Consider the following 24650-nt stretch of genomic DNA (forward strand, 5'->3'; position numbering starts at 1 on the left):
TCCACTGTGACTACAGGCTAAAGAATGTTATGTAAAAAGCTTCACAAATACCTTGCTTAAAAGCTTTGCAAGTCATCTGTTGATCACGACAGCTGCCTAATTCATTCATGTGATCCACAAATCTTGTTTTCTGTGAGAAAAAGACAAACATTTAGAAAACATCAGTTTCCTGCTTAGCTGTGCATTTATGGTATTTGAATAAGGCTGACATTTGCTTGTCACAAGCAGTCTTGAACCATCAACATCCTTTATCTAACAAACCGGTGTTTTATGGCAATTTTTCCCTGTGCCTAATGATAAGCATTAAAAAACAAACATCGATCTGCAATGTGTAAGGAAGAAATACTCAGGTGAAAACAGGAAATTAGGAGAAGGGATTAAAATTCTTCCTCTGATGTTTAAAATGAACCTTCTCTAGCCCAACTACTTCAAGTCTTGTGGAAAACCTTCTTTGATGCATATGCTTAGTAAATCCTTTTAATGATCATTTCAGTTACTGTAAAAGCTGCCTAAAGAGAACATTCTTAAGCGTGCCTACTGCTACAGGGACATTACCATAACAGAAGTCTGGTCTTCCAAAATAATTTTCACGTGATGTGGTGAAGATGACTTGCACAATGTAACACGACTACATTTCCATACTTCCTCAGTTATGACACACTTATAAATACAGATGCAAACATGTGAAAAAGTACTGTCATCTTATCCAGCCATGCAGAAGCATTAAGAGCCTTGGCTCAAGGGATTTAGATTTGCAGTCCACTTGAGCTCTCAATACCTCTGCTAAACTCAACATTTGGTTAAAATGAACACTTCACAAATGGGAAAGCTTTACTTTAAGAGTTCAAAATGCATAAAAAGAACCCACTTATCTATATGCACGAAAGGCAGTGGGTGGTGAAACTGAAAGCCAGCAATTCAATGTTATAACTGCAAAATGACGATGTACTGTAACGCACTTCTAAGTGCTCATTTAGCGTTCCGTGTTAGGCTTTGATCACAGCAAGACAAAAAAAAAGCTACTGCTGCTCTGGAATCAAACCAGACAATAATGACTGTACATTCCCAGGCTGAAATCAATGTCCAACCATTGACAGATGAAAAGAACTGAAGCTTTTTAGCCTTCAGCAGAGAAGCCTCTGAGAGGAAGGAAGCACAAGCCCCATTCAAGTATTCAAATGTCCCTAATGTCAACCCTACGGTGGCTGATTCTTCAGACTCAATGGTTAAACATGAGCCGGAGGACAGAACTGTAAAATAGGGAGGAGTGTCTTTAAAGTAGCAAAGGGAAGGCATGTTTTTACACAAAGGGTGGTGGGCGTCTGGAAAAAGCTACCTAGCCATGTAATCAAAATCGATACCTGGCTTGTTGAGATCCTTGGAACAATTACTGTAGCTACTTAACACCAAATAAGATAGATGGGCTAAACAGCCTCCTCTTGATTTCATTCCTAAAACTGGCCAACAGATACAGAGAAATTCACATGTACAGTATAGTAGCAAAATGAGCATGAATAGAGAGCTTGACATGTGCCGTACACTGGCATGTCTATTTTTTTTTTAGCTTGCAAGAAAACGACCCTTAACAAATGGGTTTCATTTACAACTAGCAGGTAGGTCTAAGTTCTAATTTGATTCAGTCTTTAGTCGCAGTAAGACGTACAGCAGATTATAATTTTGATTACTGTGATCTTCGCTGCATCTCATGAGATGGTGAGAGAACAGAGATGATATAGAAAATTACAGGATGACACAAGCAACTTACACCTGGATTGCAACTTAATATTTAAATGTAGTGCCTGCTGCTAAACGTATTACAAGCTGCAGACACGGTTCAACCATCACTGCAGTGCTGTCTTGTTATCAAGAGCTGAAGCTCCAGTGGCCATTCTCCCCAGACACTGAGAACCTTTATACCTGCACGAGATTCGCAATCTCTTTCTGACGGAGCGGTGCAGAGGCAGGAGTTATCACCTGCAATGGCTGCACGAGCAGCATCTCAATGCGCCACTAACATGGAATTACATAAATCTCTGATGCCTGCTGTCCTTGCTTATTAGTTTATAATCGATTTACAGCTGAGGCTTTAGACTGCTGTAAACCCAAGACCCTTCACAATAAATAACAGTGGGGCTGTCTTGCTGCTACAGTATCACTAATCCTGTTACAACATCAGTTATGGAAGCCAAGAACTATAAACCAACCAACTGCAGTGAAACAATGAAAGCTGATGTTTTTGTTTATGTGAAGACTGAGTGGAGCACAAAACACATATAAAGAAGCATCGTACTCATCAACTAGTCACACATTCAGCTACAGTCATTTGGCAAACTATGGTATTTACCTGCTAGGCATGACAACAGATCTGAAATCATTCATTAAAGGTCTTATAGCCACAGAAAAAAGACATGCTGCACTTTTTTAATATATCCTATCATTGTGGCTTCTATTCCCTATTTTGATGTGCAATACTGAATGATTTATAAACACAGCAGCCAAATGCTTTCATCTCCACAATCACACTCCCGAGTTACACAGTAATAAATTAACTCCTGTGCTGGTGGCAATGAACTTAATTCCTAGAAATGACATACATGCAATTCTCGTGACAGCTATACAACATGCAGCTGATATCAAACGTCTACACACCCATACTGAAATTTCAGCTTTTGTCGATGTAAAGGCTGAAATCAAGACAAATCATGTCAGACCTTTTTTCACCTTTAATAAGATCTTGTAACCAACAGTATTTAAGTGAAAAACAAATGGATCATTTTAGGGAAATTAAAAATCTTCAGAACATTTCAACACTCAAAACAAAAATGTAAAACATTTGCATTTCCTAGCTATTATTCAGCTAAAAGCACTATTAATATCACTGTTGCACGTGAGGCAGATATTTTGTTCTATCTGGGCTTTAGTTGATAGCAGTTTTATTGGTTAGAAATAGGATCATGGGCAAAAGCAGTCATGGAGACAATATATTCCTGGTGCTCTATCATAACCTAATGCAAATTTCATTTGTGCAGTTTCGGTGAAGAAATTACCACACATTTAATTACTACTAACCTAAGCTTCCTCTCTACATTGGCACCATTTAGACAACTGGGCATTTCTTTGTAACAATCCTGTTGAAGTATACCATCCCTCCTGGGATTTGAACCCACAACCTTACAATAACAGGTCCAACATCCTAACTACGGCTCCACAATGCAGTACATGAGTTACAGAAGGTATGTGCAGTCACTGATTAACGGTGACCAATTTTCAGAATATAGTTGCTTGAACAGGCAACCTAATTTCTAAAGCACCCTAAGCATTAACATGTATCTTCCTACTGGAATGAGCTCACCCAGAGGGACCTCTTCCAGGCTTCCTTGACCTCCTTAGTAAAGATCACTGTGGCTTGATAGACGAAGTTGAACCGACCACAGTCCACTTTCTCTCTCCCATTACTTTGCCAATTGATACAGCAGATTATTGAAAGACTGAGACTTGGAAATTGGCATGCCTATTACAGTAAGTCCAACAGGCACTGTTAATGAAATCTCAAAGATTTTCTAAAATGCTACATAAACATCTAGAATAACAGGGCATCACCCAGCCTTTCATATGATGTATTGTAAAGCTGAATTTCACCTTTGTATTCCATAAGAGAATCAACTATTTGCTATTTACAATGTTGTAATTGTAAGCTCTTGTTAAACATTTATACAATAACTGATGGAATCAGTACATGTGACTTAGGTCGTTCTTATAGTACTTCTGCTACAGCATCAGGACTCATGTCAAGTTAAGCATGTTCTTTTTTTTAACAAGGTCTCAAACATCTTTATTAAAGTGCCATAGAAAAAGCCGCCAAACTTTTCAGTCACAACAATCTTGAAATCCATGATGTACAGTTTAACTCCAAATAATCCAGTTGGCCATAACTGCAATATAGAATAATAAAATGTATTAATGGAATACCAGATCCGAGTTCAACGTTTCTCACTTTCTGTAAATTATATATATATAGATATATATATCACCTAATTTAATGAGCACCAAATGCAATGTGAGGAAAACCAATGAATAATATTTTTTTTTCTTCTACATTACCATACCTCAAGTGTCAAGTTAAGTATGAAGATTACGGGTGGACAGCTCCACATTCAAGGTCAAGCTTAAGGACACTGATAGGGTTCTTATGAGATCTTAATAACACCCTGCAGAATCTGTATTTCAGCTGCTAGTGCACAGGCATTAAAACAGAACATTTCTGAACGCACACAAGCACCACGTACAGCCACACCAGCTCTGAGACATACAAGGCACCCAGCATTGTCCGATGAGCCTCCCTTGTATTCCCTGGAGCTGTTAATTTATACAGATGCTAGTCAAGAGGCTCCCTCAGACCTTCCTAATTTCCTTGAATATAATTCTGCCCACAAAAGAGCTCCTTGCCATAACTGAATTATCCGTGAAAGAAGATATTCTTGGATTACATGTAGGCCTGCTATACAGTTCACATACAATCTGCTTAAAATCACGCTGAAACATCCCCACTTTTCACTTTGCTGTTCAGATAACTGACAAAAATGGTGCACAGCTCGAAACTGAGAGAAGATGCTTCAGGCTGTGCTCCCTTTGCATTTACAATTTCTCCAAGAGAAGAGGAAATCCACGGCTGTCATAGGATTTAACATTTTCAAAATACAAAAAAAACAACAACAACAATGCACCACATCACAATAGGCTGTATTTCTACACAGCACAGTTACAAAGCGGCAGAGATAAAAACGGCAAAGTAATTCTACAGAATTGAAGAAACTTTAATGTCCTCTATGCCACAAACACACTCTCCTCCTTAGCAGTCTGTTATTTTTTCATTAGGAGAGTCCTAAGTTCTCTAAAAAAGCTAACTGCAAGCCACATACTGTGATATGAAGTTTGAGAGGAGCTGAGACAGCTGTCTGTGCTCCCAGGAAACTGAATCATTTATTTTCGTGCTTTGGAGGGCCTTCATGAGCTCATGAAAAAAGAAAGAGGGACAGCTTGGCATTAGGAAAGGGAGACAGTTTTGCAAAAATGCACAAATGCTAAAATACTTCCTTAAGCATTCGTACTCTTTTGCATATGGTAATTAAGCTCCACCTAAGCCACTGACTTTCTTTTATCACTGTGCTTGCTAAAACATGTCAGCACAAAATTTTGTATCGGCTAAATTTAAATATAATGTATGTTGGCAAAAAGCCTCTGCTCATTACCACATTCAGTGGAAAAAAAGAGATCTACAACACAAATCGCCAAACACTCTTCTAATGAACCGTGCTGCTAATAATTCAGCAGGGGTTCTGTCATCTCGAAATGATAATTGGTTATTTAACGCTTTACATCAAATACTTATAAAATGTTTCAAGAGGCAGAGAATATGTTTTGTAATAAGGAAAACAAAATCGGTCTCTCTGTTTATTCGGGTGTGAAGCTTTGGGACCATAACTAAAATATTTATTTTTAGTTGCCTTTCACATTAAACCAATCATATAACATTAATTTGTTTCTTATATTGCAATTTGCTTTCTTAGGCATTAGTGAGGACAGTTTATTACTGTAGAAAAAGAACCTATACTGAGAGACATTAGAAGCTGGATGTTATTTGTCCCAATTCTCATTTTATGCACTGTGAAAGCCTCTCACTACGGTATATATTTACTGTAATTAACTCAGTGAAACAGACATGGACCCCTGAGACCAGTCATGGAAAGATTTCAGCAAATGTTCTCATCTGAGTCACTGGACAATTTCTCACAGCACATTTAGGAAGAAAAATTCATTTCAATCAATCTTTCTCTAAAACAAAAAGGCAGTGGTCGATATTAATCTGCATGCCATTCTAATCCTAACTTGCACATCATCAGAAAACACACACTATCAAATGTCAACTAAACTTCTTTTGCTGGAGATGGAGAGCCAAAAAGAGCACAGATGTGCAAATGTAATTCATTGAAGTATTTGAATCCAGGTTCACATCTTTCACATCCACTGTCTATTCCAATTCTAATTTAGATACTTGAAAAGTTCAATAAAAAGACAGCTTGGTATAAGTAAACAAATGTATTTTTGTAGTTACTTTTTTCATCTACGTGATTAAATAGCTGCTTTCTTCGGCTAAATCTAATTTCTTTCTCCTTTACATTTTTTTGAGTGTATTCCCATGTCTGTCGATGGGTCTTTACTTAATAATTGTGTTCTAGTGTCAAACTTCAACATGCAAAAATTGACAAAGCTGGAAAGAGAGGAGGACAACAAGGAAGTAAACAAACCATTCAGACAGAAAAACAATTTCTGCACCACTGTATTGTAGTACTTCATGTGATAACTCTAATCAAGACTGAGTACAATGCCATCAGAGAAGGTAAGTTGTATTCAATTCCACTTAATTTCTGACATCATATTATATAAAAAACACAGAGGTTATATTCACAATTTGCAGATTTTGAACAGAAAAGGAACTAGAAGGAAGTTATAATCATATGATAAAGGTAGATATGGCAAAATATTCACATATATATTCATATTTATATTCATATATATATAATTTATGTGTAATAGCCATGCCCTTCTCTTCTTTATTATTTAGGACAATTCTTTATGACTTAGAAGGTTTTGTTGCTGCATTTCCCTGAAAGTGTCTTATGCAACCGGAACCTGAGTGTTAACAGCAAAATTGTGCTGCTCTCCAAAAACTGCATCTGCAGTTCTGCCTGGAACAGGGTGCAGCATTGCACATCTCTGCATTCACTGTTGTCTCCTTTTATTGTCTCTGCATTGTTCTGTCCAGCATTGTATTTACAACTGACAACTGTGGCCCTTGTAAATTGTCACGGATAAAGGTAGCAACACAATAATCTATCCAATAATGAACTTTTGTTTCTGATATATCTCTCCCAGCTTGAACTTTAATTAACCTTGGGGGGGATTTTAAAATAATAGTCTTCAAAGGTTGAAAACAAGTGTATGGTGTTTTAGACTTGTGTTTTGTAGCAAAATATGTGCCCTAGACAAAATTCTTCAATGTGCCAGGCTTATAGCACTTGAACATTATTTGTTAAATTTCCATTCTCTCTGGTAGTAAAGAAAAGAAAAGAGTTCTGAAAAGTGCTCCAGTAATGTGCAACTGAAAGCTAAATGAAAGCAACATTCCAGGACTGTCTGACAAAAGATAATGAGCAGTACTTGCTTTTAACTTACTTGGTGCCACCATAAGTTCTCCATCATGTATAAAAAAGCTGTATGATTTTATTTGAATATTTTGGCACTAAGCTCACAAAACTGTAGCATGCTTATACAGTTATACAGTTAGCACTGATCACATAACTGCTAGAAAAACACCACCCTGTCACAAAAAATATTTAAAGAAACATATTACAACATTACTTTTTAAAGGAAACAAACAAATAGGAATGCCAACAAAAACAGTTTCTACTCCAGTACATATGTGGCCCAGTTTGAGGTATCTGAGAGCTGAATTTAATTATATTACACTTTACATATATTTTTGTTCATTAATCTACTATATTAGTATAATACAGTAGGACATTATACTAACCCTGACCTTTATTTATACCATAAATACCATCCTTGCTCATCTGTACTTTACATTCTAAATTGTGAAAAGATGTGTTTTTTTCTCCTTTACAATACACTAACTTATCCTGCAACGTCAGCTGCTATAATCTCCACAAACGGTTTGGTGTGAAAACGGTGTCAATGATCTTTACATTACATGACTAGGGAATTTCAGCTTTCTCTTCAATGAGGAAGAAAAGTATGCTATCTTATTACATCTGCATTTTGTTGTTATTTTGTTCCTCACACACCCACAAGCCCACATACTTGATTATTTATGTTGACTGGCCTGCTTTGCGGACCACATAAAAACATAGGTTATGCATGTAATGTACTGTAATTAGGCAATGTGAGCTGTTTTTCATTAGGGATTAGATAGCAATCTAAAAGAATCTAAAAGAAATTCCAATAACAGCACTCTTTTATTATGCCAAGAGTGCTTACAATCTTTCAGTCACAATTGAACGCTCAGCTGAAATCTGCTAAAATAAGCAAATTGTGCCAGCAATGCCAGCAACTCTACAAAACACATTTCCTAGTTCACTTTACTTCAGCAGATAAGGATCCGGTAGACTGGCAGTGGATCAGTAAAGACTACTGCTCACTCTCCAAAGACACAGACTTTGATTTCTCCTTCGAATAATGCTAGAAGGAGCTGTTTGTAGGTGTTTCAAGAGGAAGAGAAGGAACCTTTTTTGCCAAAGCGATTGTTGATGCTGCCCTAAACTGGGATCATTGTTGTACTGTACAAAATGAAAAATGTGTCCCTTAATATATAATAAACATCCGTCCATTCACCGTTTAGTAAACACTGTACCCAATTTGTGTTCTTGGGGGTAAATGCCAGCAAGCAACAGGAGCAAGGTGGATTACACCCTGGATAGGCTACTAGTCCATCGCAGGGCATGCACAGACACAAACATGCACACACACTCGCACCAGGGCCAGTTTTCCCAGGAGCCAATTAACCTACCAGTATGTCTTTGGACTGTGGGAGGAAACTGGAGCAGCCAGAGAAACCCTGCGTGAACCTAGGAAGAACATACAAACTCCACTCATATAGCACCCCAGGTCCGGATCTATCCAAATTCCAATAAAGCATATCAGTTTCCCCCAAAATATCAAATCAGAGGAAAGTACATTTTTTTTTACAAATTAATCCTTAGAGGAAACACAAAAATACATCTGTGGAATATGTCAGAACAACTAAAAAAGACACTTTCATAGAGACAGTCTATCAAAGAAATGAACCAGGAACTGGCAAGAAAAACAATGCATTATCATCATGTAGAGGGTATAAATAGATTTTGTCCAGTTATCACTGTTTTTTCTGCCTCACAAAGCCTGGACTGCCAGTCCTGGAGTATAACTATGATTTCACTTTGTCTCACGTCACAGTTAAACGTCCACTTAGATGGAGATAATTTACACCTGACAGAAATGAACTGCAGCTGACAAACATGGATTGTATGGGGGCAAAAGCCACTCTTTTATTGCACATGAAGTTTGGTCTTAAGTTACAGGTGGCTGGCAGCACATATCACATTTCCACCACTCCACTGAAAACGACAGACTCATTCCTAGAAGTCACTAACACTAAGTTTTTTTTTTTTCACACAGCTCACTTCGAGAACACATACTCTATTTCTGAACAAAATAAATATGTCTTACTGCTTTACATAGGGCATCCTTTCTTTATAGAAGGATGTCGTATATAAAGCAATATCACAATAGTGCTTTCTTTTAAAAAAATTCCAGGTTTAAATAATGAAGCAGTAATTAGAAAGAAAGTATGAAAAAGTTTCAAATGAATTAATGCGTGTCAGGTGACAAGCCGAGAGTTGGAATTCCCTCAGACAAAACATGGGTTATTGTTGTTCCACAATGCACAATACCAGAACCACCACCTCAAACTACCACCTATGAAGTAGCTATGTGATGATGTTGTTCAATCAGAAGCTCAGCTGGTTACTTTTAAAAAAGCATTGATAATTACCACCATTTAATTACACAGCTATTCATATTCTGAATTACAGGAGAATGAGAAGGGTGTAGTGCAACAAGACCTACTGTAATTACAAAGGTTCACCGTGCAGGTTAATTGTTAAAATGACCATTCTTAGTCGCAATTTGTGGGTGTGGGAGAGTGGGATACGATCTGCAGTGGCTACGAATTACTGTTTGTTTTTTATGACATTGTTCAAAACATTGTCAAAAAACCTAAATTCGTATCATTTCTAAGCCAGCTGAGCTTCTTCCAGAGAGATATATGCTGGAAAAAAAATGCTGCATCAACAAAATGATGGGTCATTAAGCACAGGAAGACCACAGACCTCATAAGGAGCTCCTGCACAGAAGTAGATACTTCTGCCTTTTTGAGAAGCTTGTACCCATCCAAAAATTAAAACACTGACTCATAAAATCCCAAGCACTGCCAAAACCCAGACTCACAGCTTACTTTCACATTAGGCCTGGCAATAATAAAATAAGTCTGCTTGTCATTTTTAATTTAATTTTGTTTTATTTTTAGAAATTTGAAAACTGTGCTTTAATTTTGTCTGTACATGTGGATTTTGTTTAGATTAGTCAAACAGATTCAGCTTTCTGTCTCGTGGTAAAAAGAACAAAATACAGTAAAATAAATCATACCTTTAAGTTTAGATTCTGGCACCCTCCCACAATTCAATGGTATGGAATCAAGAGGAGGGCTTATCCTCAGTTCTGAAACTTCTCAAAACAATTCTGATCATCTTTAAAAAATTGCTTGCACAAGCATTTGAAATTTCTAGTCAACTATTTTTTTGCAAACGTGCTGCTGATAAATACTGCATATTTTAAGCATGCAGCTCTCCAGCTGACAGAAGATCACTGAGGCAGATCAGCTTAAGAAAACAAAGTTGCCCTGGAGCAAAGGTGAGGGGCCCATTCTTTTATATGAAATCAATATTTTTATTGTCTCTAGGTTCGGTCGCAGATATGTTCATTCTTCTTGACAGATACACAGCTGTCAAGGGTATAATTGCTTGTATACTAAAACTGCAGCTCTTCTGGACAGTTAAAGACTTAATAAGAACTGTGTCCTTGATAAAACAAAGAGGCTTTTGGACAACTGCGAGGAAGAATGTCAAGCTGTCAGAAAAGATGGTTTTGCAGCTTATGAAAGCATAAAACCGAGCTGAATCCATATATAAATGACAGACGTAGGTATCACAACAACAAAAAAGCAGACTGGTTATTTGTTATGTACAATATAGAAAATGTTCATCATGTGTAAGTATTGGTAACAATTCTGAAGGTATGATAAGCCTGTAGATAAAGAAAATAAAGCTGACACAGACTGGAAGACTGCTAAACAAGTAAAATACTAAGAACAAAACAGTATACAGATTGTGTACAAAGCAATAACCTGTTTGTAGGTATTCCATGTTTCAGAGACTAATGCAATTATTACCATTAAAAGTTTCAGAATTAAGAACATTAGTGTATTACAAGAAGCATTTCTGTAGGATGCAGCAGAGAACTCACACATGCTGTCAGATGAAATTCCAACAGGCACTGAAGGGTGGCCATGTTCCGACTTCTGTGAATGGGCTATGTAGGTATGCCTCAGAGGGGATGAGACTCTCCTGAGTTTAAGACAATGGGATCCAGCAGGAGATAGATATGAAAGTAGGCATGGATGGTAGGTAAGAAATGACAAATTGGATGTGGATGAGGTAAGCCATAGAACAAATAAAGAGAGAGAACAGTAGAGGACCAAGGACAGAGCCTTGGGGGACACCAGAGGGGACAGAAGTGACACCTGGCAGTTGTGACGAGTGATCAGTAAGTATTCACAAACACTGGGCTGGAGAGTGAGCACTGCGACAAACTGCAGGCTCCACTGTCTGCAGCTACAACATGTCTGAGTTCAAGATAAGGCCCTTAGATGGTGCAGAGATGGTGCAATTTAACCTCCTTCAGGGAAAACGAGCATGACTTCAGATTTGTCCATTTAAAATGGTTTTAAAACTGTTCAGGGTTCTAAAATATGTATGTGTTATTGTGTGTGAAAAGTTTATCAGCTACAGTATCAAATTTGTCCAGATGTTCTGTTTCTCTAAACACATTAGACAATAGTACTCTCCAGTGTAAAATTCTCCGGTATTTCTAAATTACTGAGTTCCAGCATGTAACAAATTACAACAAAAATGACAACAAATTACAACAAACTCCAGCTAAACTCCCAAAATGATCTTTTAGTGAAAAAACAATAATCCCTCTCTTTCATAAATGTACACTGCTAAATCTTTAGTCTAAAGTTTAGGAACTTTAAACTTGTAAAACATAGAACAGTTCAAAGAACAGGCGACTACAGTAAATGGTGCTCTGGAGAGAAGCTGAATAATTGCCCTTTGAAGAGAATAAACACCCTAACCCTACACTACTTTGCTCAAGGTAAAGACAGTATGGCCTACATGACATGCTGCTGTAGGTTGCACTGAGGACAGGGGTTAGAAATAAAGGACCTTTTGTTCACTCTGTTTGCTCGTGTACTGCTATGCCACTGCTGGTGTGCAGAGCAAAGAAGCTCCTGTTGACATTTAGCAGGTCTTATGACTAAGACAAGTCTGGGAAGCAGCCGCATTTGGTGCTTCTAAAGCTATAACTAAACCCATCCATCTCTCATCTAATCACTTCTAATTCAGGGTCGTGGGGGAGCTGGAGCCTGTCTTGGCAAGCAACAAGCGTGAGACAGGGCACAGGGAGGGGACACCAGTCAATTGCAGGACACACACAGACACAGACACGCACACACTCAAACTCACACTCACACCTAGGGTCAGTTTTCACAGAAGCCAGCTAATCTACCACTATGTTTTTGGACTGCGGAAGCAAACCAGAGGACCCAGTGGTAGCCCATGAGAACATACTCACTCCAAGCACATTGCACCCCAGGGCCCCAGTGCTGCAAGGCAATAATACTAAACACGGCACCACCCACGACTTAACACAAACCGAATAAAAGAAAAGCAATTTTTTATATTGTGTATTTTTTAATCTCAACATAGAAAGCAGCATTGCACTTGTTTATAAAGGTTATCACCCTTTCTGATAAAAAAAATCCTTGATACTGGGTCTTGCAAAAATAGTGTGCACACACATGCAAAAGCACACACTGTAGCCTTCACACAAGAAGTGTTCAGAAGACAAAATGCTCACTTAATTTTTGTGTGTGGTCAATCACTTTTTTAAGGGTAATTTAAAACTCCAATTTTATCTACAGTGCAATAAACCCAACTTCTTTAAATACAAAATTTTGCCACAAGCTTGTTGAATGCAAATTATTCATCTCAAACAACACTTTATACTTCCATGCTCACGTCTGCACAGATTAGAATCGCTCTAACTATGTGGTTACAAGTCTATAGATGTGTTTTCACAAGGGACTTTTTTATTGATAGAGAAGGAAGCCAAACAGAATCCAGACAAATGGAGCCATGGGTCAGATGGTTGTGTCACATGTTGATAAGGTGAATTAATAAAGACCAGCACTAACACAAAAACACTTTTCCACACACAGCGTTTGCTCTTACGAGTTAGGTACTTGGCAGACACAGAAACCTTTTGCCTTTGTTGAGTGATTGGTTCATTTTCTGTAAGAGAGGGGATCTTTATCTACAAAAATATAACCACAGTGGAAACACAGAGTATAGGAATGAAGGACTTTTCTGCTTGAAACTATAATGCATTAAGCTTACAAACGTTTTAACACAATTTTAATTACTCTAGCCCACCATCAGAATATCTGATTTTTCCATTTTACTTTCCTATTTTTCAGAGTAGTAAACAATTTTGTTTAGTTTTACACAATAAATAAGTAAAGTTAATTTATCAAGGAAAAAGACTGTGATTTATAATTATACAGTCAAACACAAAAACATTTCGAGTATTGTAGAGGTAATACTTTGTTTTTTAAAGAGAATTGTTCTACAAATACAAAATTCTTACACAAAGAAAGCAAAGTTATACAGATCAAAAACAAATTTACCATATCATCAATAACTATAACAGTTTAAAACAAACATCTACATAAGTGGTATTATGACTTTAAATGCCATCTTGATACAAATAACAATATTTTTGAAGTTGCAACATGGAAACAATTTAAAAGTCATGATATGGTCCAAAGGAATCTTTGTGTGAATGATACAGAGTTAAGTTTCCTTTGGAGTTAAAAAATGATTACAGTACAAAGTAAATGCTGACAACTATGTTGCCAACTTGAAAGATGATAATTACTGTATTAAAAAAGATAATTTACAAAACGTCTCTGAGAAACTGAAGTTAAATATATGCCAAGTTGAGTAAAGCTGTTCTATAGGTTTTTTTAGCAGTACGCTTCGGTTAAACATGTGAAGTCCATGTCTCATACACACCTCCCAGTATCGCCAGCTTGCTGTTCTGCACCTTGAGTGAAACATCCACAGCCTACACAGGCACCATGTGCACAGTTCTTATATGTAAACCTCTCTCATCAATAAGCTTGCATACAAACTACTGCTCACGACCTTTCTACAGGTGGCTTCACTGAAGGAAACAGAACAACAAGGCCAAGACTTCCTCCCTTACTACCTAAATGTACAGCTGGAACTAGTACTGAGCAGTGTGGCGCACTGGGTAGGGTTCGGATTTGTACCGGGAAGGTTGTGAGTTCAGAGCTCAGCTGAGACACTGCTGTATGCGCAGAACACCTCACCCTGATTGCTCTAGAAAAATATCCACCTGTATAAATGGGTGCTAAAACAAGCTGCATTGGATAAAAGTGTCAGCCAAATAGATTAGTAGTAGTAGTCAACAAGATCAATCATAACATAAACAACCTGAAAATAATTAGTCATGGGAAGCCCAGGTAAGTCATAACAACACCGTATCAAAAACAACTACCACTGCAAACCTAATGTTTTGTCTCGTTTCAATTTCCGGTTTGCAAGATGTCTAAGATAGCAAGTGTGCGGGTAAGGAGGGAGAAACGCTTTCAGGAAACAATGAAGAAAGAAACAACATTTGACCAAATGAAGCTGAAAAGTACACATCAGCCTGATCATTTAGCTTCGTAAAAAAAGGCAAAACAGCATGTCTTTTCCTCCAGCCTCCCTGTGGCTCAGGGTTTCTGAAAAATCTCATGCGTTTTCAAAGCACTGAATGAGAATGATATCCAGTTCAGAGCTTCCCACCCACCTCTCTCACAGCCTCTATTTTTACTGCTGTTGCTTTAATTATCACCAAGCGTGATTTGGAAACCACTGCTGAAAAAGGTCAGGTAAGCTTGCACTGTGAAATATGCAGACTGCAATATTAAAGGCATGGAGGTGTTTCAGTATTTAAAAGTGATTTCCCATAAACAAGAGATAATTTGGAAAGATTAAAGAAAGGAAGATTCCCCTCTAGTTACGCTCAAATAAATACCTTAAATAAAAAAGGAAAATGCCATTCCATAAGTATTCCCAGAAGAAGGGGAGCATTTCAATAGAACAGACAGTTGATAAAACAGAATTTTTTATCAAAGGCTTGATCACAGGAATGGAATCTAATTACCAGCCTGCTGGACACAAGTAAGAATGACGAACCTGTTCCAGGTTCAACAATCTTTTGAAAACAATGGGCTCAGAGTTTCATCTGAAAACCAAATACTAATCTATGCCACCACAGCACATCAACTGACACACTGCAGGGATCAAAACCTGAAGTGGAAACTTGGGATGCTTTTGATTTGATGTAGAGATACACTGCACTGCAAAAAGTAAGACTGCGTGAAGCCTTCCTGGTTGCCCGTAAGGCAACAAATAAAGGAAGAAAACAAAAGAAACCAACCTTGCCTTCTACTACAATGTCAAATCAATCTCGTCTGATGTTCGGTCTGAATAAACATAATCTCTATGTGCTTAAAAGAAATAAGCAAGCTCATAATCTCAAGTACAGTTAAGTGGTTTTTAAAACAATGGTTGCCATGGGTGACAAGCAAATCTTGAGATCCTATCTACCAAAGCCATTAGGCTCTGCTGACTCCCTCTGTGAAAGCAAATAACCAGACACCCAATGGAAAGCTTTGTTTCATTTCTTCTCCCACATACTTTTCAAACTAACTCAGGCCTTTGTGTATTTGTGTGTTTTTCCATTTGGGGCAGCAGCACTGCCGAATGTGAATTTGGAATCGAAACTGCACAGTTTTCACAGCTTTCATACTGAAACAGTGCTTGACGATTCTGTAATGCTGTGTACTCTTTATATTTTTCTAAATTGATCCAGCCATTTAGAACACAGATTTCTAAGCTAGGCTTTGCTTACCTTAGGGATGAATCTGTTTTGCACTTTCAGCATTACATTTTTGAAGCCTACCAATTCTTTTGTCCTCTGACTCCATATTTATTTTATCCCAATCCATTTTTTTCTAAAAAGCCATTCCTCCACAGTCTGTGTTTCTGAAACTGTATAATATTAACTTCGGCACTACTTTGGTTCTAAAGTAAAGCTGAATAAGTATTTTTGAACTGTACATTTTAAATCTCAATTTTTTAACTATACAATGTCATATTTATGTTGTGATGTGGTATAACAAAAAACCACAAGCCTTTCCTTATTTATACTACAGTATATGACAGTATAGTATACCATACAAAAGCCTGTAAATGTACATACCTGTCACAGGATACTTTCTGAGCACATATTCCACTGCTTGGCACATTTTTACTGTATTCCTGAGTCCTGCTCCAAACCAGCTCTGTTGTCTCATTCCATTAGCCAGACTTGTGTGGAATAAACAAAGGATTTATGCTATCCCAGCTCTTTTTCCAGCTCTACAACACATCTCTCAGCAGTGCATTCCTATACTGAGCAGCCTCTATCACCCAGAACAATTGTCAGGTGGGTTTAGGGTATACAGAACTTCACTTTTATTTGCCAGAGTCTGAAAGGCATAGTATTATTTTGGGGGGAAAAACAGTTTCATTTTAAAGATTGTTGTTTAAATATTAATTTGTGTCAACGGTAACAACCATTATTTTACCAGTTTTCAGCCTAAAGCCACTGTTTTAAATATGCCCTTTCTTTCAGATTAAACATTTTTATTAATTCCACTCTCTTTGCAAATATTGCACTACCACAACTTTAGTTGAACTACAGGAAATAAACTCCTCTACCATAACTACAGAGTATCGGTTTACATTTAATTTCTACATGTCTGAAGCCCTAAACCTGGTTTTTATGTAAATTGATTTTAAGTGTTTGGATAATACGATTTCTATAGCAAATGATACAAAAATAGTTTGTCCAAAATTAAAAGTGTGATGAAAGACCAATATTAAGATAGCTCTTCCCCTCTTACCACGTTTGGAATTAACCCCTTTCTTGCGTTACAGTAATTCAGGTATAATCTTTAACACGTGTCTTACAGCCTGCATCTACAAAAAACACTACTAGCTGTTACTTCGTAGCTTATGTTTTCCTATTTTAACCAACATGACCTTTGCTTTAATGAGAAGCAAATCTGTGAATCAGGAAATTTCTTACGGCTTATTCCCCTCATGAACTTCCGGAACGGATACATTATTTCACATGACCCATGCTATGGATTCATATGCCCGTTAACAGTTCAACAGAATATGTAAAACTTTTTTTTCTGGAAATGAACCGCAGGTAATTCCTGTCAAAACTATCACTCTCATTAAAAATTGATACATAGATTTACATACATTGTAGTGAGACCAGCTGGATACAACTAGGAAGGAAGGATGAGCAGTATCTGATAATTTAAATAAAACTTCATTACGCTTCTCAATAGGAAATGCAAACATAGGAGTTTCAACCAGAATGTAGATTCAAGAAAAAGGCATCCCTTGTGCAGTGCTCAAGGCAAACTTGCCCTCAGCCTTATTTGGGTGGGTAGGCACTAAGCACTAACTGGACAGACACTGTCTGCCCAGATTGTCTACCAGGGTATGTTTACACTGATACACCCTTCTTTTACACTGTGCTAAAATGCTTAGTGCAAAACATTGTAACGTGGTACAGGACAGGATTGTAGAAAGTTTAATGCAACAGTTTCATATCCTGTTGTGTTTCTTCTCTTTTAAGTATATCATTGATAAACTTAACACATGGCAGCACATTTTGCACACGTTCCATGTCTACTGTAACTGAACCTCCATCTTAAAAAGAAGAAAGCAATCAGCTACTGGCTTGTTCCAGATCTCTGCGTGGTTCAATTATTTCAGTAAGTTCAGGCTAGTCTGTAATTGTCTGCCTAAGAAAGGGAAGTGCCATGTTATAAAGCCCAAAGCAACATCGGTAAGTGGGCAAAGTGCAACCAAAATAGCACAGGTATGAGGGCATTGAAACATCCATTTGTGTTTCCTTCTGACAAGAATTTTCACACTTTCTCATACAATAATTTTAAACAGAATATATACAGACACCATCCCATTGCTTGTGACTGATTGTTACAGATGAAGATGCAATGCATGAAAACTGCACCTAAAAAGTTTATTGAAGGAAAAGTCTTTCCTGAATCTGATGATCTACTTCCATGCACAGAATTCCTCTTTCTTTAAGAACAATAAAAATCAACAGACAATGACAAGAACACATTCTGGAATGATAACGATATTGCATTGCGAACAGACCCCAAGTGAGCCTGAGGATTCTGGAAGGACATAAAGAGTGGTCATTACATTCCAAGCACGTAACCTGTTACCAGCTTTATGAAAGGCTGAAGGAGGTTCCGTACGGAAAAATGCTCTGCAAGACTCCTTCTAAAACCTCACAAACTCAAACAAATGGATTCTTAAAGAACGTCTCGTTTCATCTACACCCAGCATAACATTCACTGGGAAGTATTTTCTCTACTGTCATCACATGAATCATGCTTCTCTCTCACATATTAATTGATGTTTGACAATGCTGTAGCTCTGTGGCTCCCAAAGAGAATTGCTTTTGTCTGATGTGTGGGTCAAGGCAAGACACAGATGAAGTGCTATACATTTTGTTTAAATGAATTAATAAAAGCCATCACACAACTAAGAATGACACCCAGAATGATGCTGGAAGATGTATGTCAATAAAGCTTAGTAAATAATGCTCAAAAACAGTGTCCATCTTCTTGCTTTCCCTTTGAATAATCTACAGTGTTTTCTACTCCGGTCTTAGTCTAAAATATGAGCAGGTAAATAACTATACCAGATGTCTAGCACATCATCTGTCTATTTTTTGTTTTGACACACACATTAGAAAAATGCAATCCGGAGAGTTACTGCATTAGTAAACATCTTCAAGCACCAGGCAGAAGATATACTGTAGGAACGTAGGAAATATAACAGAAAATATAGATTCAGTTTAGCTAGTTCATTTTGGGTGCTAGCAGCTAACTGATCCAAGGATCTCAACCTGTCATTTTATCAACAATATTAGCTTGACTGCTTTGGCTGGGTCTCTTATTGCACATACCCATAAATCCATTGTTTAAAATCCATTGTGTTTTTTGTTCTCAGTTTTTAATGCACTTCTCTGTAGTTTCCATTTGTACTCTCTGATTCCTACAGTAGTTCACTGTTTTAAATATTTAGGTGTTCACACATTGGCACGTTATTTTTCTCCTTTAGGCAATGTAGGGAAGCAACAAAAAGGCAAACAGAATATTAAGATTCTCACATCTATCATATAACTTACACAAGGGATATGACATTAAAATGAGACAATTAAGACCTCATTTAGATTGTTGTGTGTAGTTTTAATCACCACATTCCAAAGCAGAGTGACAGAGACAGGGGTTAAGGGAGTGTCTTATTACACAGAAAACTAGGAGAGGCATAGTCAAATTCCTCAAAGGTATTGGCAGCACAAAGTATTTTGTGAAAACCAACAGTGAAACACAGACCAGAGCTCACATGTAGAAAGTAAGGGTAAGTGCTCATCTTTTCACAAAGAGTTGTGGGAGTATGGAGCAAGTTACCCAGTCATATTGAAGTGTATACTGTAGCTTCCTTGAAGAAAAGGCTGGACAAGAGTTTACTCTTAATCACTTGCTAACCACCAAGTGATATAAGATGGATCAAGTAACATCTTCTCACTTGTAATCATTCGAAGCAATGTGAAAAAATCTTTCTGATAAATCATTCAGTTATTGTCACTGAGGTAATTCAACTACAACTCTTCTCAGGGACATGTGTTATAGTACAGCTCTACATTTTCCTCTTAGATAATCCTAAAGGGAACACTGTGTTCCAGCTCTTCTATTAATATCTTAAAACATGGCACAAAGTTATTTTAGTTTGTATTTTAGAATGAGAACTAGATCTAAAAAACTACAATAAAAGCCCATGTACTAGTAAAACACTTTGGCCTGTGTAATATCATTTCGCACATAAATTGCAGAATATAACAGATTCCCAAAATCTATCTCAGTTATACTGCGCATGACTAATATTTTCAGAAGTGGCAAAAGGTATATAACCCATCCAATTTCTGACCTCTTCATCCTATTCAGGGTTGCGCGGAAGGTATATTATAACTCGTTATAAATCATCTGGGAAACAATTTTCTTAAAAGCTAAAACGCTTCAATGAACTTCAGCAAAAGAGACAAATTAGTCTGAAGTGGTGAGCACAATATGTCACTCTCAAGTCATTTCTGTAATTTATTTCGTTTAAATTTTAGCTGATTTGTAGATCATCTCAGTTACTGAACATTAGAAAGTGTTTTAGTAATGACTAGGATAGACGGCCTTTATTATAGCTTTCTTGACACAAAATGTTTGGAAACCCCTTTGTTTAGCGTGTACTTATTACAAAGGAAATTCAATATTACTTAGTGAAAAACTGTCATCAGTAGAAGTGATCAAATGGATCTTACTTTTGCATTAATTGCTTGTTTTATTTTTATGTGGTCACCACAGCTCACGTGAAGGGAAATAAATAGTCATGTATGTATAATTCCACACCACAGGAAAGCATATTCTGAGAGAGGACTGCCGAGAAAATTCTATTTTGTACAGCAGAGCAAGTACAGGAAAAATTGGGAGTTATCCAAACCCATTTTCGCCAAGGAAGAAAAACACCTCTGAAAAAGCAGAAAAATGGATGCTACAGAAGTTCAAGGCTGCTTGTTTCCTGCACATCTCTCTTATGTGTTGTTGATTTCCATTCCATCTAAAATTATTCCATCTTCTCTGTGAAAATCTAAAAAGCAAAGAGGAGCTTTCAAGAACCTGGCTTGGTGGGGGGGAGACGCAATTTCGAGCCTTCGCTTTAAGCACATAGCCCATCATAAACACTGGGAAAGGCACAAAGTCCGAAAGGAATATGGGGGAGAACGTAGGCGGGTCTTCCAGTGTGCCACAAAGGCCTTGAAGCAGAAGCAAATGACCTGAACCCCCCTAAAAGCGATATGGAGATATGGATATGAGCCTGCCACAAGAATGATGAATATTGAATATTGTAACCTGTATAACTTTTCTATGGGAGATCATTGGGGCTGAACAGACCAAAATAAACGGTGATACACCATTACAGTTGTGTGGAAGATTATCAACACTATTAATGTTGTGATGGTTAAAGTGGTTAGTTTGATGAGAAACCTTAGCAATGCATATTCCCTTTTGGAATTTCTACCATGAAGGCAACAGTGATGATATACTTGTATTTTCAACTATCTTTGTAAACTGTTTATTCCTTACTGAGCTGTATTTGAGCTCTGTCTGCTTTTGCTCCCATAAATGTCACTACCTACTTGTAAAGATAAATCAGGACACCACACAAACTACATCTTGTTAGCATTTAATATAACAACCCTGGCATTTAATATGGAGAAAGTCCAGTTTCAAGCTGCAGCTTAATTGAACCAACACTTCAGATGTTATACAGCATTTTCGGGCTTAAATAAATATGACACTTGAATTGCTACTGTAAGCTATACAGTTCAGCATCTACTTGCAGCTGCTGATAAGAGTTTGATGTCAATTTGTTGGCAACTGCTTGACTATTTAATCCATCCATCCATTTTCTAACCACTTCTTCCAGTTTAGGGTTGCTGGGGAGCCAGAGCCTATCCCTGCATGCAACAGCACAAGGCAGGGTACAGCAGTCCATCGCAGGGCAGACACACAAACACAGAAAAGCTCACACCAACACCAAGGCCAATTTTCCAGAAGGCAATTAACCAACCAGTATGTCTTTGGTAGGTTAAATGCGGGAGGAAACTGGAACATCCAGAGGAATCCCACACAAACTTAGGGCGAACATACAAACTCCACACAGATAGCACTCCTGATCACAAATTGGACCCAGGGCCCAAACGCTGTGAAGCAGCAATGCTAAGCACCGCGTCACCATGTTGTCCTGACTATTTCATTTAAAAATCAATTTTGATGACCTGGAGATTGAATTAATCATATTTGAGAATTATCTCAGATTTGACTTTTGACCACCTTGAAACAGAGTGATTGAATTAAGAAGAAGCTGAATCTATTAACCAAAAAATGTGAAGCTTTCAGGAACACATTTTGTCTGCTAAACTCATTATGTCACGCTACGCTACAGTATGTCAGACATTTTAAAAATGTTGGGTAACCTGATTGTTTCCACTATTTGTGACTGTTGCTGGGTTTCATGATGGAGGAAGAGTTCGTAAAAGGGAATTTCACAAAGAAAATTATTCAAAAGGACAGGTGCATGCCTTTGTCTAGCCAGTGACACTGGGAAGTTACTCTTCTGTGTGCATAAATCTGATAATGCTATAAACTTCAACTTCTCCCTTAACAAGCACAGTAGTATTTCTCACATCTGACACGGAAAGTGGATGATCCTGCTTGAAGTCAACAACTTCCCCTTTACTTACTTACATTCCCTGATGGAATTTAGAGATTGTATTACCATGTATGCTTAAAACAAAATTTTATTTCTAAAGACTGTCTTAATTTTTCTAAATCGATATTATTCCTACTTTTAACTCAATTAACTCTCCAGTTATGACTTCATTTTGAAAAGCCCTTCTGCCGTTCAGAGTAGTATCTTGAACATTATTGAATATTGCTGATGTTTAACTATGTATCCCTCACTCTACATATGGTCTTTTGTTAAACTAGAAACCCTTTTCTACACTTGTGAGAAAAAGTTTGTGAACCCTTTGGAATGATCTGGATTTCTGCATGAATGGCTCCTAAAATGTGATCTAGTCTTCATCTAAGTCATAATAATAAATACAGTCTTATTTAACAAACAACACACACAATATTTTACATTGCCATATCTTTATTGAACAAATGGTTTAAACAGTCAAGGTCATTGATGGAGAAAGTATGTGAACCTCTACGATTATGACATCTAGAAAAGAGGGTAACTGGAGTCAGGTATTCCAATCAATGAGTCAGGTGTTCCAGTGAATTCAGGTGTGGGTTTGACCTGCCCAGCCATATAAAAAAATGTTTGGAGAAAACAAAACACTGCATACTACCACCAAAACCTCATCCCAGCTGTGAAGCATGGTGGAGGGAGTATAATGGTGTGGGGCTGCTTTGCTGCCTCAGGGCCTGGACGGCTTGCAATCATTGAGGGACCAATGAATTCTAAGTTGTATCAGGAAATTCTACAGCAGAATGTCAGGGCGTCTGTCTGTGATCTGAAACCCAAAAGAAGTTGGGTCATGCGACATGACAATGATCCAAAACACAGGAGTAAATCAACAACAGATTGGCTCAAACAGAAGAAATTCTGTATTTTAGAATGGCCAAGTCAGAGTCCTGACCTCAATCCCATTGCGATGCTGTGGTGTGATCTGAAGCAGGCTGTTCAAGCAAGACATCCCAAACATATACATGAACTGAAACAGTTTTGTATAGAGGAATGGGCCAAAATACCTCCTAACCACTGCGCAGGTCTGATCAGCAGCTACAGAAAGAGTTTGGTTGAGGTTTTTGCCAATAAGGGAGGTTCCACTAGTCACTAAATATAAGAGTTCACATACTTTCTCCATCAATGACCTTGATTGTTTAAACCAGTTCAACAAAGATATGACAGTGTAAAATGTTGTCTGTTGTTTGTTAAATAAGACTGTATTTATTATGATGACTTAGATGAAGATCAGATCATATTTCAGGATCCATTCATGCAGAAATCCATATAATTCCTAGGGGCTCCCAAACTTTTTCTGACAACTGTAAAATGCTCCCAAGTGCTAAAATAAGGACTGAAAAAAGACCTTGTTTTTTCCCCATAAAGGTATACACTTTTACTTCCTGGATGCTAACACTGATAATAAACTGACATTTGTTTATTTTATCTTGGTGAGGTGTCCAGCAAGGGCGTTCTTACCAGATACTGATAACTGCATTTTGCTTCGTCTCCTTGACTGTACTTCAGGAGGCAACTTTAAACAGCAAATGTAAACAGCAAACAGCAAACTTTGAGAGTAAGTTCTGCTTTGCTGCTGATTCTCATTACAGACAGGTTTGTCTTTATCGAGGCTATCCTTCTTCTGAATCCGACACCACACGTCATTTCAGACAATGTATCAGAAGTTGGTTCAAGCATGGAAATTTTCACTTGGCAGGTGTTATATGTCCATGCTTCAGCTAATTCAGTGGGAGTTTGCCAACTCCCACTGTAGCTGGATGAACTATGACAGAACAAAAAAGGCTCCTGTTGTTATTGGGACCGTCCTTATGATTTTAAAAACAAGAAATCACTTCAGACTGATGAATGGGGTATGACTTTGACCCTGTTTCCATTTAACTAAAAAGGATAAACTTGGATGAACAACTGACATAAAATTTAAATCACAGATGACCTGCAATGGAACTCCCGGAAGATTCCAGAAAAAAAAAGACGGTACGTCTCTATAAAATACTGTAACATCTATGACTCTAAAGCACAAAGGAATTCCATTTCAGGCCTAAATGTTAACCAACTCTGAACGTTCAGAAATATACAAATACAATGAGCTGAGACAGTATGGCTCTTAAATAATAATAATAATTGCTTATACTTATATAGCATTTTTCTGGACACTCC

The 24650-nt window shown here is 37.6% G+C and overlaps 1 protein-coding gene across 1 annotated transcript in view; it reads right to left on the reverse strand.

Annotated features, from left to right (window-relative positions):
* Positions 1 to 24650, reverse strand: part of pip5k1bb (phosphatidylinositol-4-phosphate 5-kinase, type I, beta b) — a 68740-nt gene that overhangs the window by 41451 nt on the left and 2639 nt on the right. The window contains exon 2 of the mRNA XM_088910224.1: positions 52 to 130. The gene's annotated coding sequence lies outside the window, so the exon portion shown is untranslated. The remainder of the gene's footprint in view (positions 1 to 51; positions 131 to 24650) is intronic.

The sequence above is a fragment of the Atractosteus spatula genome, chromosome 3, assembly GCF_055471065.1.
Source record: "Atractosteus spatula isolate fAtrSpa1 chromosome 3, fAtrSpa1.hap1, whole genome shotgun sequence".
NCBI classification, from domain to species: Eukaryota; Metazoa; Chordata; class Actinopteri; order Semionotiformes; family Lepisosteidae; genus Atractosteus; species Atractosteus spatula.